At 35.6% G+C, this 16,356-nt stretch overlaps 1 long non-coding RNA gene across 1 annotated transcript; it reads left to right on the top strand.

The window, feature by feature from the left end:
• The first annotated feature begins 480 nt into the window (after nt 1–480).
• Nucleotides 481–6,306, top strand: LOC144192153 (uncharacterized). The gene is made up of 2 exons (XR_013325057.1): nt 481–575; nt 5,600–6,306. It is a non-coding gene; the product is annotated as an uncharacterized LOC144192153 (long non-coding RNA).
• The last annotated feature ends 10,050 nt before the right edge of the window (nt 6,307–16,356 follow it).

Genomic DNA, 16,356 nt, shown 5'->3' with positions numbered 1-16,356 from the left:
TGTCATGAGCCCTGCACACATGACCGCCAGCCTTTCACCCCACTGCAAAAAAAAAAAAAAAATCACTCTCTCTATTGCTACCCACCCCCTACCGAACCCCCCAACACCAGCCCCCCCTTCAGGAACGGCTCATACAACACCAACATGGCGATTTCAGACCACCTGAATGTGTTTTATACGCATAAATTAAACTTGATATGTATGAAACTGCAAGGTGACAAAGACAAAATGACATAATGGAAGATAATTTGGTCATTTGTTTCAAAATAGATAAAAGATAAACAGATAAAATGTTAAATTAAATGTATTTTTGATGTCTATGAATGGAATTAGAGGAAAAAGTTAATGGTATCTTGCATAGAACATGAAAAAACTTAACTTACTTGGTGCTGTCATCTTTAAAGTAGACTTGGGGACATATTTCTTGGTTGTACTGGTCACATGACTTTCTTTTTTAATTTGTCTACCTGCAGGTAACACATCGGAATGTGCAATCCAGCAGGCGATCTTTTTGATTCATACAGAATCTCAGAAATACCAAGTGCGATGATTTTTCTCAAGATTTTTCATTCAAGGTAAGACATTTGTACTCTTTATTAAAACCATAAGTATGGAGGTGAAAATTGTGAATCATGGGGTGGCTTATAGGTGAGAAATATTAAAATTCAACTGTTTTTAGGCCATTTTAAGGGTGTGGCTTAACACAAAGTCAGCTAATATGCGAGAAAATACAGTATATTATTAAAATTATCAATCAGGGAGTCAATTGTATGCATAACTATTTTTCAAGGCTCACGACGGATTAAAATTGTGAATGAGGAAGCGGCTTATACACGAGAAATTGTAAAATTAAACAATTTTAAGGGCATTTTAAGGTTAAGGCTTATACGCGAGAAATTGTAAAATTCACGACTGACTCCTACAACACCAACATGTTTAGTAATAGACGATTTCAGACCACCCTAATATGGGATTTTTAAAATTATTTTTCAAAAAAATTGCCCAAAAAAATCTATTTTTTCCCGATTTTTAAAAAATAAAAAATTATTAAATGTGTGCCACTCCAGTTTACCCCCAATTATCCAGCATAGCATCCCAGGGTGCCCCCACTGGACTCAGTAAAATATGAATACACTCTCTTCTATTCGTCCCAATACTGATACTACTACATAGTGGCTGACATTTAAGGGGCATTAGTGCTTGGTTTTGTGCCAGTTTATCAAATACCCGACCACCCCCCTCCTCCGGTCCCCCTCCCATCCCCGTGCCATTCCCTCAACAGTCCATCCCGCCTCCCTTAACCCCCCCCCCCCCCATTACAGACCCATTTAATAGCACCGTGGAGATCTGCTCTTGTTTTCTTGCTCACTCCAAATCTGGGTAATTGCCAAGAAAGTGTGCCAATAAAATAACCATGCATCCATTTTTAGAAATTAAAATAATGCATCATTTTGAAAATACTCATTTAGGGGAACAAAAGGGGTGTTTTTAATGATAGTTGGAAGAAATTAGATATTTTGTAATAGTAGTTTAGAGCAGGTATTTTTTTGTTTTTCTTACATTTTGACCTAAAATAATGATGCAACATTATATAATTTGATAGTGTAAAATTACATAACGGATTAATTTTTGAAAAATTGTGTGAAAAGAATTTTTAAACAATTTTTTGGTGGAAATTTTGATAAATTTACACGATAATTGAGTCATTTTGTTGTTGTTTATCTTTCAATAAAATCTAAATCTTAAATATAAAGTGAAACAATCAGAAAGTATTACTAAAACAACCCCCAAAAAATAGCAATTTCTAAATTTGGCCTATAGGGGGCAGTGTGATGCTTGCACAGTGTTGCATATTAAAATCAGATAAAAAACTATGATAAAATTAAACTATTTTTTAACAGATTGACAAGATATTTTTAGTGTCATAAAGTCACGAGTGTGTGTTACAACAGCTTTTTGTGTAAATATTTGCGTGAATAAACGCTAATCCTAACATGCTAATAGGAATTAGCCTTCAGTGTTAGCACGGACGCTCAAAATGATTATAAATGTGCCGCCTGTTTTTAAACAAAATGCGTAAAAAATATTTTAATAATATAACAAACACGTGCCAGCTTCGACCTATAAAAAAATATATATATATTTTATGTATCCTTCCACACGTACAATAATAATATACATTGGCAGTAGATAGCATAGCAGGTGTGAAGATAATGAATCCACATGGTGCCGAATCCAGTGCCAAAAAAAATGAGACGTTACGACTTCATAAAATGGGCCGCTGCCATTTGGCATCAGAAAACGACCCGTATTAATAACAGCGAGGTGTTTTCGAGAATAGGTTGCGTTCCGTGCCCGAATCCGCGCCTTCAACAAAAAGGCACTTGCCTTAAAAGTGCTGAGTCAGCGTCGGCTTTATGTCTTTTCGTCTGCAACAGACATGGGCAAACTACGGCCCGCGGGCCACATTCGGCCCGATAGGCTTTGTAATCCGGCCCGTCGACGTTGTCCGATTGTTTATATTTTTTCCTCAAGATGGCCCCATCACACGGAAGCCAGTGGCAGTAGCTGGGTCCACTCTTATTTGTTTTTCGTGTTTTACAGCCATTTTATCTTTTTTTAAATTACATTTTAATATTTCTTAATACATTCCTTTTACTTTACTTTTTAGTACTTCATATTTTTTACTTGAATGATGAGTTATGAGTATGTTAATACTTTAGTCCTTTTTTTCTGTTTATGTTTCATATGTACTGTTAACGGATGCACTTTTTTATATCTATCCTATCTTGTGCTGACCCCGCCCATCTGTCACATTTTTTTAAGTCAATGTCAATTTTTTCTGACTCTTCCCAAATATGAGATTAAATAAAATTCTAATCTAATCTATTTTTTGAATAGCAGATTTAAAAATGTCCATAAACTACCTCTAACCTGGAAATATTCATTATAGTGAATACTAAATCAGTACTATGATAAGAGTGTGAAATAACTACATTGTGTAGTAGCAAATAAACAACTGCAATTAAAACAGGATATCAATATTTTGGTTGAATTTACCATTACTTTTGTTGAATGTGAAGGGTTAAAATATGATACATGTCGGTTTCAGGTTATTAAATATGGCTTTTGTAATGTTGTAACTGGTTTGAACTATAACATGTCAAAAAAATTGGTTAGTATAAAAGTGGTTTTAATTCTGAAGAAATTTTGTTTTTGTTTTGAAATAGCATTAAACCAAACTGTCACTTATTTAATATAGCTAAAAACCTAATTATTACACCCATGTAAAAAACAAAGTTGTTCAAAACCTCTAACTTGGATTACATACTTTAAACCAAAAATATTCAAATCATTAAAAAACTCGACTTAAATAATGCACAAAAAGTTCAACTTTTTTCCTGCCAAAAACTCAAATCTCATTTAAATATGCCCCTCAAAAAATGAATGTAGATGAACCTGCAATTATTTCTTACTTAAAAAGCCCAAGCAACCTAAATCCATAAAAAAAAGTACATACAGTGCTGGACTAAAATTGCCTGTCATTTTTCCTCCATTAAAATGGCTGCACTTGATATTTAATTTTGCATGCAGGTATCACCTAATAGCCTTGAGATGGCTCAATTATCAGTCTACCTTGTTGATGATTTGCAAACTCTTTATCCTCACTTCAATGCGTTTTTTTCATATTTCAAGAGCCAAGTCAAAAGAACTGCTCGCCCTTCTAATTAGATTCTTACCTCGAAGTACTCAAAGCCCCATCTAAGACCCCCTTAACTCTCACATTTTGCTTCAAATTTGCCATCATTTCTCAGTCAAAAGAGCCTCATTTTTTGTCAGAATTCTGGGATGTCCATGTAAAATATTAAGGTGTTTTTACAATGTTCCAAATTTTGAAGGTCATCTCAACACGACCCCCAAAAAATCCAAGAAACCCACCCAAATTTTTTTATTGCATTTTTTACAGTGTAGCTTCATTATGTTGTTGTATTATCATTTTTTTGCTCAAATGCTAAGAACCATTTTTAGAACTCTGGTCCAAAAGTATCAATATGCATTATTTATATTTTGATAACCATAATATTTTTTATTTTAGTCTTTTAGTCCTGTTGCAGAACAATTTATACTGTGTATATTTATTATGACTAAAATATGGACTTAAATTTACTGTTGACATACTAAAAACTAGAATTGTAGTCCATAAACTTGAAAAATATGAAGAAAATTCATCAAAATGCCATATTTCATGCCCTTTGATACTTCAATTAAAATTCCATAGCTACCTCAAATGCTGCTAACTACTTATTTTTAACCTAACTTCATTTTTATTATATATAAATATTTTTATGACTACATATTTATATGTACACTTTATAGTAAAGCTTTAAATCTCACTTCACTTCCACAATGAGCATTTAAGGCATCCAATTCAATTTAAAAATACAAAAATAAACACACAAAACACACTAATGGTTGCTTAATATTCATTTTTACGTCAAATTTTTAATCCTGTTGGAGGACATTTTTTACAGTGGACTAAAATTTACTGTTTAAATCTCGCTATATTTACATAATGACCATAAAGGCGTCCAATTCAATTCAAAAATACGATATGGCTTTTTACATCAGTTTTAGGGCTTTTGCAGGACAATTTATGCTAAAATTTACTGTTGACACACTAAAAAACTTAGTACTTTAGTCCATACACTTAAAAATGTGGATTAAACGTATCAAAATGCAGTATTTCTTGCACTGTGATACTTGAACAAAAACTCCATAGCTATCTCACATGCTGCTAACTAACTACTTAACTCACATTTAAAATAATAATTAAACCTCACTTCATTTTTATCGTAAATAAATATTTGTATGACGACTTATCTGTGTTTATACTTCATAGTAAATCTTAAAATCTCATGGTACTTGCATAATGACCATTTAAGGCATCCAATTCAAATTCAAAAATACATACAAATAAACACACACATTACAATTTTACTCCTTTTGCAGGACAATTATACCAAAATGTACTGTTAACATACTAAAAAGGATTAGTACTTTAGTCCATAAACTTAAAAACGTGGATTAAAAGTATCAAAATGCAGTAAAGTAAAACCCATTGCTGAAACTGGTCCACACTAAAAAACATTGCTAAAAAACATTGCAAAAACTGGTCCATACTAAAAAAACATACTAAAAAACATTGTTAAAATTGGTCCATAATAAAAAACATACTAAAAAACATTGCTAAAACTGGTCCATACTATAAAACACACTAAAAAACTTTGCTAAAACTGGTCCATACTAAAAATACATTGCTAAAACTGGTTCTACTATAAAACATACCAAAAAACATTGCTAAAACCGGTCCATACTAAAAAACATTGCTAAAACTGGTCCATACTATAAAACACACTAAAAAACATTGCTAAAACTGGTCCATACTAAAAAAACATTGCTAAAATTGGTTCATACAAAAAACATTGCTAAAACTGGTCCATAATCTTAAGAAAAAACATCCAAATGCAGTATTTACATCATAATAATCACACAAGGCACACTAATTCTTGCTCAACATTCTCTGTTTTTCATGTTTTAGTACAATACGTACGCACATCAGGTTGCTGTCCGCTTGCCAGGGGTTGCTTGTGTGAGCCAGCCAGGACGCGTCCGTCCGTCCTTCTGTCCGTCCGTCCGTCCCTCTTACGACTGGTCGACCCACACTCGGAGGTCCGAACGCCACCGGGTCGGTCGGTCCACATTCTGCTTAGCGGACAGAACTCCTCCGTTTTTTTTGCCTTCTGCCATCACGTGAGGTGAGTTGGACTTTTTGACTTTGTCCTCCAAAAAAGAAAAAGCCTGTAGCTTTATGGTGCTTTTTAATTTGCTAAAAAACGTGTCAACAAAGGCACAAAATGGAGGATTGAGGAGTTGTTTGTGGATCTGGACTGATAATGAATGGTTCACTCTCATTTTAATAGGGTTTTTATTATATAAACTTATATTGTGCTGGTTTGCAGTTGATTGTTTGGAGTTGAAATATTAAATCATAAAAAAAATGACTCGTAATAGTTTGAGAACAAGTTTTGGCTAACTATCAGAGAAAAAAACATGTGCACACACGATTGCCACACTGCAAAAAATATTCTGGAATATGAATTTATAAATCATGCTTATATGCTTTTAATATTTCTGTATTTGCATAATTTTTAATTGACTATAAAAAAGTCAATTCCAAATTAATACACGCATTTGTATCATAATGTTACTGTACTATTACACAAAAAAATAGACCGAGAATATGAACATTAATTATGACTCATAATGTTACTACACTATTTCGAAAATTAATATTAATAATGACTTGAAAAATTCATATTTTAAAAAATGAGAAGTCCCCAAAAAATACATTGCAATTGTTAAGGAACTATTTCATGGATAAAAGTTGTGTTTTTGTCAATACATTCCAATGGTGGAAAAAATGTATAAAAATATTACTAATAAAGCACTTCCGTGATTTTCTCCTCAAAAATCAGTCAAAAATTATTATTAAATACTGTTGTTGAATTAGGGGACTATTTTTGTCAAATTTAGCCTGCATGGAAGCCTTAAAAAACCCATAAAATAACAATTAAGACCCAAAAGTTGCGTTTCATTAAACTCATGCGATCAGATCGACCTGCATCCGCCATTTTGTGCCTATCAATAACAACCGGGCGCCCATTTTAAGACGTGGAGTTTAAGACACGTGCTCCCAAGTTCCTTCCTTTTGTTTTCATCTAAAAAGTCAAACAATACAGTAAAAGACTTTAATCATGCAGTCATTTGCTAGACTGAGCATTGTTGTTATATTTGGACTCAAGCAAATCTGGCATTTTTTATTATATATATTTATTTTTTTGCTGTGAAACAGATGCACTGTGGGTTCATTGCAACATGAACTTGGATGTTATTTTACTTTCCTATTGTTTAAAAGTATTTTTTGTGCAGGGAACATAGGGCAGAACCGTCAGGCGTATTTTATTTTAAATTTTAATCAAATTTAGAGACTTTTTTGCCTTGTTTTATTAAATTTAGCAAGTTTGAACTTCATGGTAGCTTTAATTCGGTTGTAATGTTGAATTTGAAGCACATGAAGGGTTAACTAGGACGAGTTTTTACATGAATTTGGACATTTTATCTCGTCAAAATTAAAAATAAATGAAAAAAATAGCTTTAAATTGGCCTAAAGGTATTAAAAAATATATTATTTACAAAGTTGTTGTTTTCAATGATGCGTATTTGGTTGTATTTGGAGTTAATAATACTTCTGTAGCTCGTAAGGGGTTAATTGGACAAAAGTATGATGTACTTTGACCACGTGGTACTCCATGTCGATGGTGATCACGCCCCATGGCAGCCATTTTGTGCCTAGCGTGCCACGTATGCGCTTGAAGTGCTTGTCACTCTTATTTAGAGAAACCCGAAATTTAGCTTATTAAATATGTAATTAATGAAATTATCCAGGATATTGTGTATTTCAACTACACAGTCAGTATAATGTCATGTTCTAATAGAAATAATTGTAATATAATCATAATAGTCTAAAGCAGTTTTAGCATTTGGAGAAATTGACAATTTTTTGCAGAAAATGGAAATTATAATTTTTTTTTGAGATTTTTTTTAGATTTTTTTTATCCCTCCTGTAATAACTTGAGTAAAAAATTATAATTTAGCAGAACATTAATAATTTTTCCAGATTTTTAACCCACAGAAGCTGTAATTCTTAATATAGTCAAATACACTTGCAGTTTAATAAGATTCAAAACTTTATTTACACACACTAATACGGACAAAAACACACACTTGACTACCCAAAAAATCCACATTCGTTCTACTTGTCCAAACACGTCCATGCCAACCTACCACTCAGCAAACCAGTTTATTCAAGTCACAAGAAGCCCCGCCCCCTTCTACGATTAACACTCTTAACTTCAATCATATCCTAATAATTTTATTCTTATTTTAACCTTCTCATTTGTCTTGTTGGCGAACACTACTCATGCAAAAAAAAGGCCCAAAGCGGCCATTTCCAATGCCTATTGCCTGAATTGACTGCCGGGGTCAAAGGTCAGGCCCTGTTAATAAGACGTAACATGCTCCCCAGGGACCTCCGACCCCCAGCCAGGGGGGGATCACTCCCTAATCGGCATTAGTTAATGTGTTTGTAATCGTTTTCTTGGAAAAGCAAACAACGGCGGCGCGCTCAATGGGCCCCGCTCGGCCTCTCGTCGTAACACTTTTGACCTCGGGGTCACGACCCCTAACCCTGACTTGGTGGGGAGTGCCCTCAAAAGGTCTGGCTGTAATAGAGAGCTTGTGTTTGGACACGTGCGCCGTTTACGGAGAAACTAGCGCCGTATACGCCATCGGAAAATGGCAACTTGTGGTTAGTTAATAGTTAAAAAATGACTCATTTGAACGCTAAAAAAAGTTGACTCACCTATTCAAAACAAGTAAGTGCAAGTAAAGTATTGCTTAAAAGTAACCGTCAAAAAATACTTAATTACTAAGAAAATGATATCAGGAAATGAAATTCATTAAAATTTGATTCTATTGAAGGCCTCGCTTTTGAAATTTAGCCTAAAAAAAATTTGTGGAAAAAAAAACGGGTACATTTTTTATAGCCGGATTTAAATAGAAAACAACTCATCCATTTTGAAGGTTATTAGTTATACATTTCCTCAAATAACAACACAAATCTTTACACAGCTGCACATTTTTGGTGGCGATATATTAACAAGAGATGTTTTGGAGAGTTCTAATAGATTAAATAGTCTGATATTTAATTAGATTTGACGTTGTGGCAAGCCACCAGTTGAGAAGCACTAATTTACGGCGTACAAATGTGCTCAATCGTACTGTTAATAACAACATACTTGCATCCAACTTAACCACTTTTGTTTTATTTTACAAGCCATACATTCCCACATTAAGATTTTACCTAAAAAAATGGTGAAAAGCCTCCCTATATCAGCCATTTTGGACTCATTCCAATAGCTAATCAACAAAAAAAATGTATTTAAACAGAAAAAATAGCAATCACACTCTAAAATATGAATCAAAAATAGGCACCCATGCAAAATTCATCCACAAAAACTTTCAATTTTCCAGTCAACTCTTAAAAATGATGTTGAAAACAATGTTTTTTAATTTTTTTTCCAAAGTACAGCATGTACTAACAACTCCATGTCAAATACTTGCGTATTAATAAACATTCCATACTTCTCTCGTTTAAAGTGCTAATGAGAGCATTCACTAGTGTCCCATATGCAGTTATAAATATAATAACTCCACAAATAAGCGTATTAATACAGTCAGGTAAGACAAATATTCAAAACTAATACAACCTGCTAATTCACTGCTACCATATCGATTCCACTATAAAAAATGCTGTCATTTCACCAAAAATAAATCCAAATACAATTGATTTGACAACCATATGCACATCATCTTTTAAAGCACACACTAATTCAATGCGAGCCTATTGATTCCGCTATAAAAAATGCTGTCATTTCACCCAAAAAAATCCAAATACAATTGATTTAACAACCATATGCACACCATCTTTTACAGCACAATTGGGCCTCTTTTTCTTTGCTACCCCAACAAAAAGCTAACACAAAAACAACTGCCTTTAGCTGTCAGCCATGTTAGAAAACTACCAAAAAATCTGACATGGCGGCCCACCCTCACACGCCTGTTTTTCTAAAACACCCCCCCTACCCCTCTTACACACACACACTACTTATCCACGATGAAAATTATCCCAAAACACAAACATCCAATCACATTTTTCTCTTTTCTTTCAGTCCGAAAAACCTCCACAAACTAAACACCATTTTTTAAACCACCTAAACAACACAAAAGCTACAATCCCCCACCTCGTCTCTCCGCCGAGATGCTCCGTCGCCCCCTTTTTCCCCGACCGACACATTCACCCGACAAGCCCCACGGTTTTAAAAGCTATTTATTTATTTATTTTTATACCCCGAGCCGAAAAAAAAGAGGCAGGCAAGTTGTCGCACAATGGCGTTACAGTAATATACCACGAGAGTGGAAAAAGCCAAACGCTAGTGGCAGAGAGCTCCCGGGAAAGAGGAGTAACAGAGAACAAGGCAAAGGGGGGGCTCTCTAAAGGACAACAGAGGGGGGGGTTGGAATTGAACTCTCATATAAAAACAACCAGAATAATCATACAAAATACTCTTATTTTGAAAGGACCCACTCGGCAGTATTCAGTACAAAACTACAGCTGTTTTTCCTCCTTCATAAAATGAAAAAAAAACAAAAAAGTGAGCTTATCAGCCCTTTTTTGACGCGGTGCCAACAGTGGAGAGGCTGCGAGCCATCAGCTCGTTAGGCGGTGACACAACAAAGCCCCTCCCCTTCTCATATTCCTAACATCAACACACCAGGAACACATTTAGCCACAGATTAGCAACAATAGCATTATATGCTATATCTTTTCAGGGCTTATCTTTCTTTACACCCCCCTTAACTCCTCTTTTTTTCTACTATAAAAGATGCTGCCCCTAAAATCCACTATGGCCGCCATAGTTGCTTCTGCGCATGTTCCCGGGAGGCGTGTCAATCTCTCTCTCGTTCTTTTTTAACCCAGCTCACTCCTTCCTCTTAGCTCCGCCTCCTGTTTCATCAGCAGTCTCCGCCTCCTTGTCGTTTTCTCTCTCTTGTCACGCTCTCCCTCTCTCACTGCCGCTTCTTTTTGCGCCCCGTTTCGCTCGCGCCTCTCTTTTTGCTCCGACTCACGCAAGGGGGAGACTTAGAAGGGGGGAGGGAAAGGGGGAGGCGGCAAATAGGGGGCTGGGTATAGTCAGTCTGCTGCTATTTCTACAGTCCGGGCCTCCCCGCCGCCGCCGCCGCCCGCCCGCCCTTCCATAGACTTTTTTTTTTCCTTTTTTTTTTTTCTCTATTCCCTCCCCTGCTCGCCACTGGCTTGGATTTTAACCCTCTGCCTCCAACTTGCAGCTCTTGCAACAAAAAAAGCTGGCAACAAGTTGCTCCTCCACGAGGCCCGTTTTTTCGCACTTTTTTGGCGCACTATTTTTTAATTTTTTTTCCTAGCGCTTTTGGATTTTAGAACTCCAAGTAGGCATTTTTTCTACTACTTCATATACGCAAAAAATGCAATTTTTTGGACATTTGCTCCATGTTTTGCCAGGATTCGGGAATCAAACACAGGATTTTTAACGTCCGACCAATGAGGGCGCTTGCCGATTTTCGATGGAATTCGACTTTTTTTTAATTTTTTTACCCTTCTACCTCGGTCCTTTGAGCCAGGGGTCTGTCCTCCTCCTTTCCACGGCGAGCGACCCCCGAACGTGCGTCAGATGAGCGGCTTCGTAGCCGGAGCGTTTTTCTGGGACGGTTGCCAGGTGCAAACAAAAGAAGGCAAAAAGCGAAGGAGCCAAAACGTTAGTAATTATGCATTTAATTATTTTTTTTAGATAGGAATTAGATTTTTACTCTCATCCTATCGCCTTGTTATGTCTACTTTGTACACTATGAGTCTTTATATATATGTGTGTGTGTGTGTGTGTGTATGAAAATGTGTGTGTGTTAGATTTAGCAAACCGCAACCGCTTTGAATACTTTTCCCATTGCTTAAGACATAAAGGCATCTCATTGGAGATTATAAAAATTAAAAAAAATCAGTAAAAAATATTGTTCTTTTTTTTCGGGATTCAAACCCGAACTAAAGCAAACCGGGTCGATTTTGCGGTCCACTTTTTTTTCTTTTTTTTCCCTAACTTCCCATAGACTGTCCCTTTTATTATTTGCTAACATTCCTCATGCGCACTGGCACAGCAGCCTCATGGCCTCCCATTGTTTCAGGCCCGACTTCAACTCCGCTAGCAGCCCTGGACTTCGAGACCACGGGCTCGATTCCCGAGACGGAACATCGCCAAGGGGAAAAAAAATCGCCGCCCAATTCCAGCATCAGGTGAGTAACATAAACCTTAAAAACAAACTTTTACCATATCAACATATTTTGAATATCTAGTTTGTATGTGTAACTTTTTCGACGAATCAGGGTTTGAGGATGCGGGTTAGACTCCCAACCGGATCCCCCTCTTGTACCTTATTCCGTGCGAGTGATGCGGGACGAGGGGTGGTGGTGGGGGGGCGTTAAAACGGACCCGCCGCCGCCGGCGCTAAAACGGATAATGGCGTGCCCTGCTTGTTGCGTGGCGTGGATTTCGTGACAAAGTGGCACGCGAGGACGCACATGGCGCTTGTGTCGGGTTTTTTTTGTGTGTGTGTGTGTCTCATGTAAATGTCTACCGTCTAGTCCCGTGTAGCCTAAATTGAAAGGTTGGGGTGAGAATGTCAGGGAAAATGTGTACATGTGGATTTGTAGGTGAGGTGTTATTATTGTCATTTTGTTAAGATTAGTTAGTTGTTAGTAGATGAGGGATTGTTAATTTTTTGTCGTTTTTTTTTAGTCAATTTTTTTGGGCAATGTTTTAAGATGAGTTGTTTGTAGATGACGGATTGTTTTTATTTTTTTGTCAATTTTTTGGGGCAATGTTTTAAGATTAGTTGTTTGTAGATGAGGGATTATTATTATTTGTTTTGTCCGTTTTTTAGTCAATTTTTTGGGCAATGTTTTAAGATAAGTTGTTGGTAGATGAGGGATTGTTTTTATTTTTTTGTCAATTTTTTGGGGCAATGTTTTAAGATTAGTTGTTTGTAGATGAGGGATTATTATTATTTGTTTTGTCCGTTTTTTAGTCAATTTTTTGGGCAATGTTTTAAGATGAGTTGTTTGTAGATGACGGATTGTTTTTATTTTTTAGTCAATTTTTTGGGCAATGTTTTAAGATAAGTTGTTGGTAGATGAGGGATTGTTATTATTTTTTTGTCAGTTTTTTTAGTCAATTTTTTGGGCAATGTTTTAAGATTCGTTGTTTGTAGATGAGGGATTGTTATTTTTTTTGTTAATGTTTTTTTTGTCAATTTTTTTTGGTAGGGATGTTTTTAAGGTTAGTTAGTTGTTTTTGGTCAAGTTTGAGGTCCGTTTTTAATGATAAATGAGAAAGGAAAGTTGTAAAAGGCAGGCTATTGAACTTGAACTTGTGTCTGACTTTGAACTTGAAGAGTGGAAAGTTTGTTCAATGTTAACTTTTTCTCGTTTTTTATTTAATTTTGACAATGTCTAAAGTTGGATTTCCTCCAAAAAACTAAAAAAAACATTTGGGCATTAAAATGAGAATTCAAGGGAACAACAGTATTGTTATTTTCTGTACTTTGACTTTTTATTCATAAGCCGTTTTAGCGATTTTTTTTGTGGAAAATATTTGTCCCTTTTCATTAAAATCATAAAATTTTCTCCCAAAATATCATAAAAAAATTCAGGCGTGTAAATTAGTTATATATATTTTTCCAATGCTTTTAAATATTTTACTCTCTTAAATTCATCATTGAATCCTATTGACATGCTATATATATATATATATATATATAATTAAAAGATATGTGAAGCACTACATATTTATGGCTTTGCTAGCAAATATGCTAAACGTAAACGTTTTTTAAGAAAATTAATAAATAATTTGAAAAAAGAATTATGTAAGTAGATCGTTTGCGGTGTGTGTGAGTGTGTGTGTGTCCAGATATTTTCCCGCATATTTATTTGTTCTGTTGACTTTACACTTTGGCAATAAAAAGTGAAAAGCGTTTAGCGCAAATGAGCGCCACCTGATTTGAGAAAGGCTGTAAGCTGTCAATCAAAATGGAGGCGGCTTGGAAACGGACCACTTTTTCGATGCATTTCACGTGTCGGGCTCATTAGCTTGCATGGGCGCTTGATGAAGTGGAATGGGGCCTGCTCGGACTGGATCCCGGTTCAAAGCTGTGGTTGTGGAATTTTTGGATGGCGTTTTTGTTTTTGGGGTTAATATTTTTGCAATATTCTGATAAGCGTATCTCAACTCAAGACCTGCTTTTTAAATTTTGGTTGATATTGGAGAAGGGCTTGTATTTTGGATGAAAATTTTAGTTTGTGGGTAAAACGTAGGTGGTGTGTGATCTTAATTTTTTGAGGCAAAATTTTTGGTTGATCCAAAAGTAGCCGTTTTTTGTGGTGAATTAAGGAATCGTGTTTGGAGAATTTTTATTATGGCGCAATTTTTTAAGGGGGTTGATTGTGGTACAATGTAAATTTCATCATTATTAATATATATCAGACATATTTTTTTTCATAAATTAATTTTTATAATTTTGTATTACATTTTATTGTCTTGTCGCTGGGTTATTTTGGGGTATTTTTTTACAATTACATTTTTTAACTCCTTGGCATTAAATATATAACTGATATACATATATTTTTTTAGAAAATCATAATTTTTTATGACTTTTTACTGTCTTGTCGCTGGCATATTTTAGTTTTTTTTCACAATTATCATTTCTTAACTCATTGCCTGCCATTAATGCCAATCTAATTCGTATTAACTGAGAGAACAGCCAATCAATGCTCATATTTCAATCCCATTGACCGTAATACAAGTTCAATCCATTTTGACTGGAGCTGCCATACCTCCCAGTCAAAACGGATTGGACACCAACCATTTCCCCATCCGATTTTCCGGGTAGTGATTCTCGCAAAATATACATGTTCATGATATAATATCACATGTTCTGACATGATTATTTGAAAAACAACATATAAAAATCCCAAATTTTTAATCAAAAAATACCCCAAACTAAACCAAAACTTATTTCATTACATTTTTTATCCACACACACAATTGTCTACCGTAAATTCTCACAAGTACAAATTCCCAAAGGACAAATAAGGAAACCTGACGTCCTCCAAACGTGTCAAAATGACAAGTGGAGCTAAAAAACAACAAAAAAACAAAAAACTTCTTCTGGCCACTCCCCCTCTGAGGTCATTAAGTCCATCACACTGTCGACTGATGTGGACTGGGGGGGCCCCCCTTCTTCTTATAAAATATTTTTTTCCATTTTCCCTGTCTACGTTAATCTGAACGTCAGCTGGGATGCGGTCACTCGTGAATTTAACCACGATGACATCATGTTTGGCTTTAAAAGAGACCTTTCACTTGGACCTCAATGGCCGCTTTACACAGCTGGAGTCGAGCCAGCTCACCTCCCCAAAAAAATTGCTTCAAATTATATTCGTAATGACTTTTGTCTGCTAATGTGTTTACTCGCATATAAGCCGCCCCCGCTATATACTCACCCTAAAAAATGCCTTAAAATCGTTGAATTTTACAATTTCTCGCGTATAAGCCGCCCCGCCATTCATAATTTTCACCTCCATATTCATGGTTTTGATAGGGAGTACAAATGTGTTACTTTGAAGGGGAAAATCTTAAGAAAAATTGTCGTATTTTTGAGATACTGTATGAATTGAAAGCACATTAAGGTAAATTATCATAAGACATTAATTATGGTTGTTTTCTTACTGCAAAACTGAAAATAACCAACCAATAGTAAAATGTTACTTTGCCAACATATACATAAGAGTATACCAAGTTTTTTTCCGCATATAAGCCGTACCCTTCATTCAGTCATTTTTTTAGGTACCAATATGGCTTATATGCGGGAAAATACAAAACTCATTCTGCCTGGCAACAACAGAGTCCAGAGAACATTTTTTTTGGTCACAAATACATCTTATATTCCAGAAAATACGGTAATTATGGCTATTCAATCCGTGCTCAATCTGCCCGGCAACAGCAAAGTCCAGAGAACATTTTTATTTTAGTTACAAATACGGCTTATATGCAAGAAAATACAGTAATTTGGGGTAGTACCTCCGTGCTAAATCTGCCTGGCAACAGCAAAGTCCAGAGAACATTTTATTTAGTTACAAATACGGCTTATATGCGAGAAAATACGGTAATTTTGGCTAGTGCCCCCGTGCTAAATCTGCCTGGCAACAGCAAAGTCCAGAGAACATTTTTTGTAGTTACAAGTACGACTTATATGTGACAAAATACAGTATCTGTGGCTAGTGCCTCCGTGCTAAATCTACCTGGCAACAGCAAAGTCCAGAGCATTTCTTTTTGTTACAAATACGGCTTATATGCGAGAAAATACGTTAATTTTGGCTAGTGCTTCCGCGCTAAATCTGCCTGGCAACAGCAAAGTCCAGAGAACATATTTGGAGTTACAAGTACGGCTTATATGTGAAAAAATACGGTAATTTTGACTATTCCTGCCGCGCTGAATCTGCCCGGCAACGGCAAAGTCCAGAAAAACGGCAGTGGCGCCCAACCTCGCTTTTTTCCACTGCTCCCTTTTATTTCTCCAGCTTTTGGCCGT

This window comes from Stigmatopora nigra, unplaced genomic scaffold (genome assembly GCF_051989575.1).
Source record: "Stigmatopora nigra isolate UIUO_SnigA unplaced genomic scaffold, RoL_Snig_1.1 HiC_scaffold_25, whole genome shotgun sequence".
Taxonomy (NCBI): Eukaryota; Metazoa; Chordata; class Actinopteri; order Syngnathiformes; family Syngnathidae; genus Stigmatopora; species Stigmatopora nigra.
The sequence above is the reverse complement of the archived record's forward strand: the minus strand, read 5'-3'. Positions and strand labels throughout refer to the sequence as shown.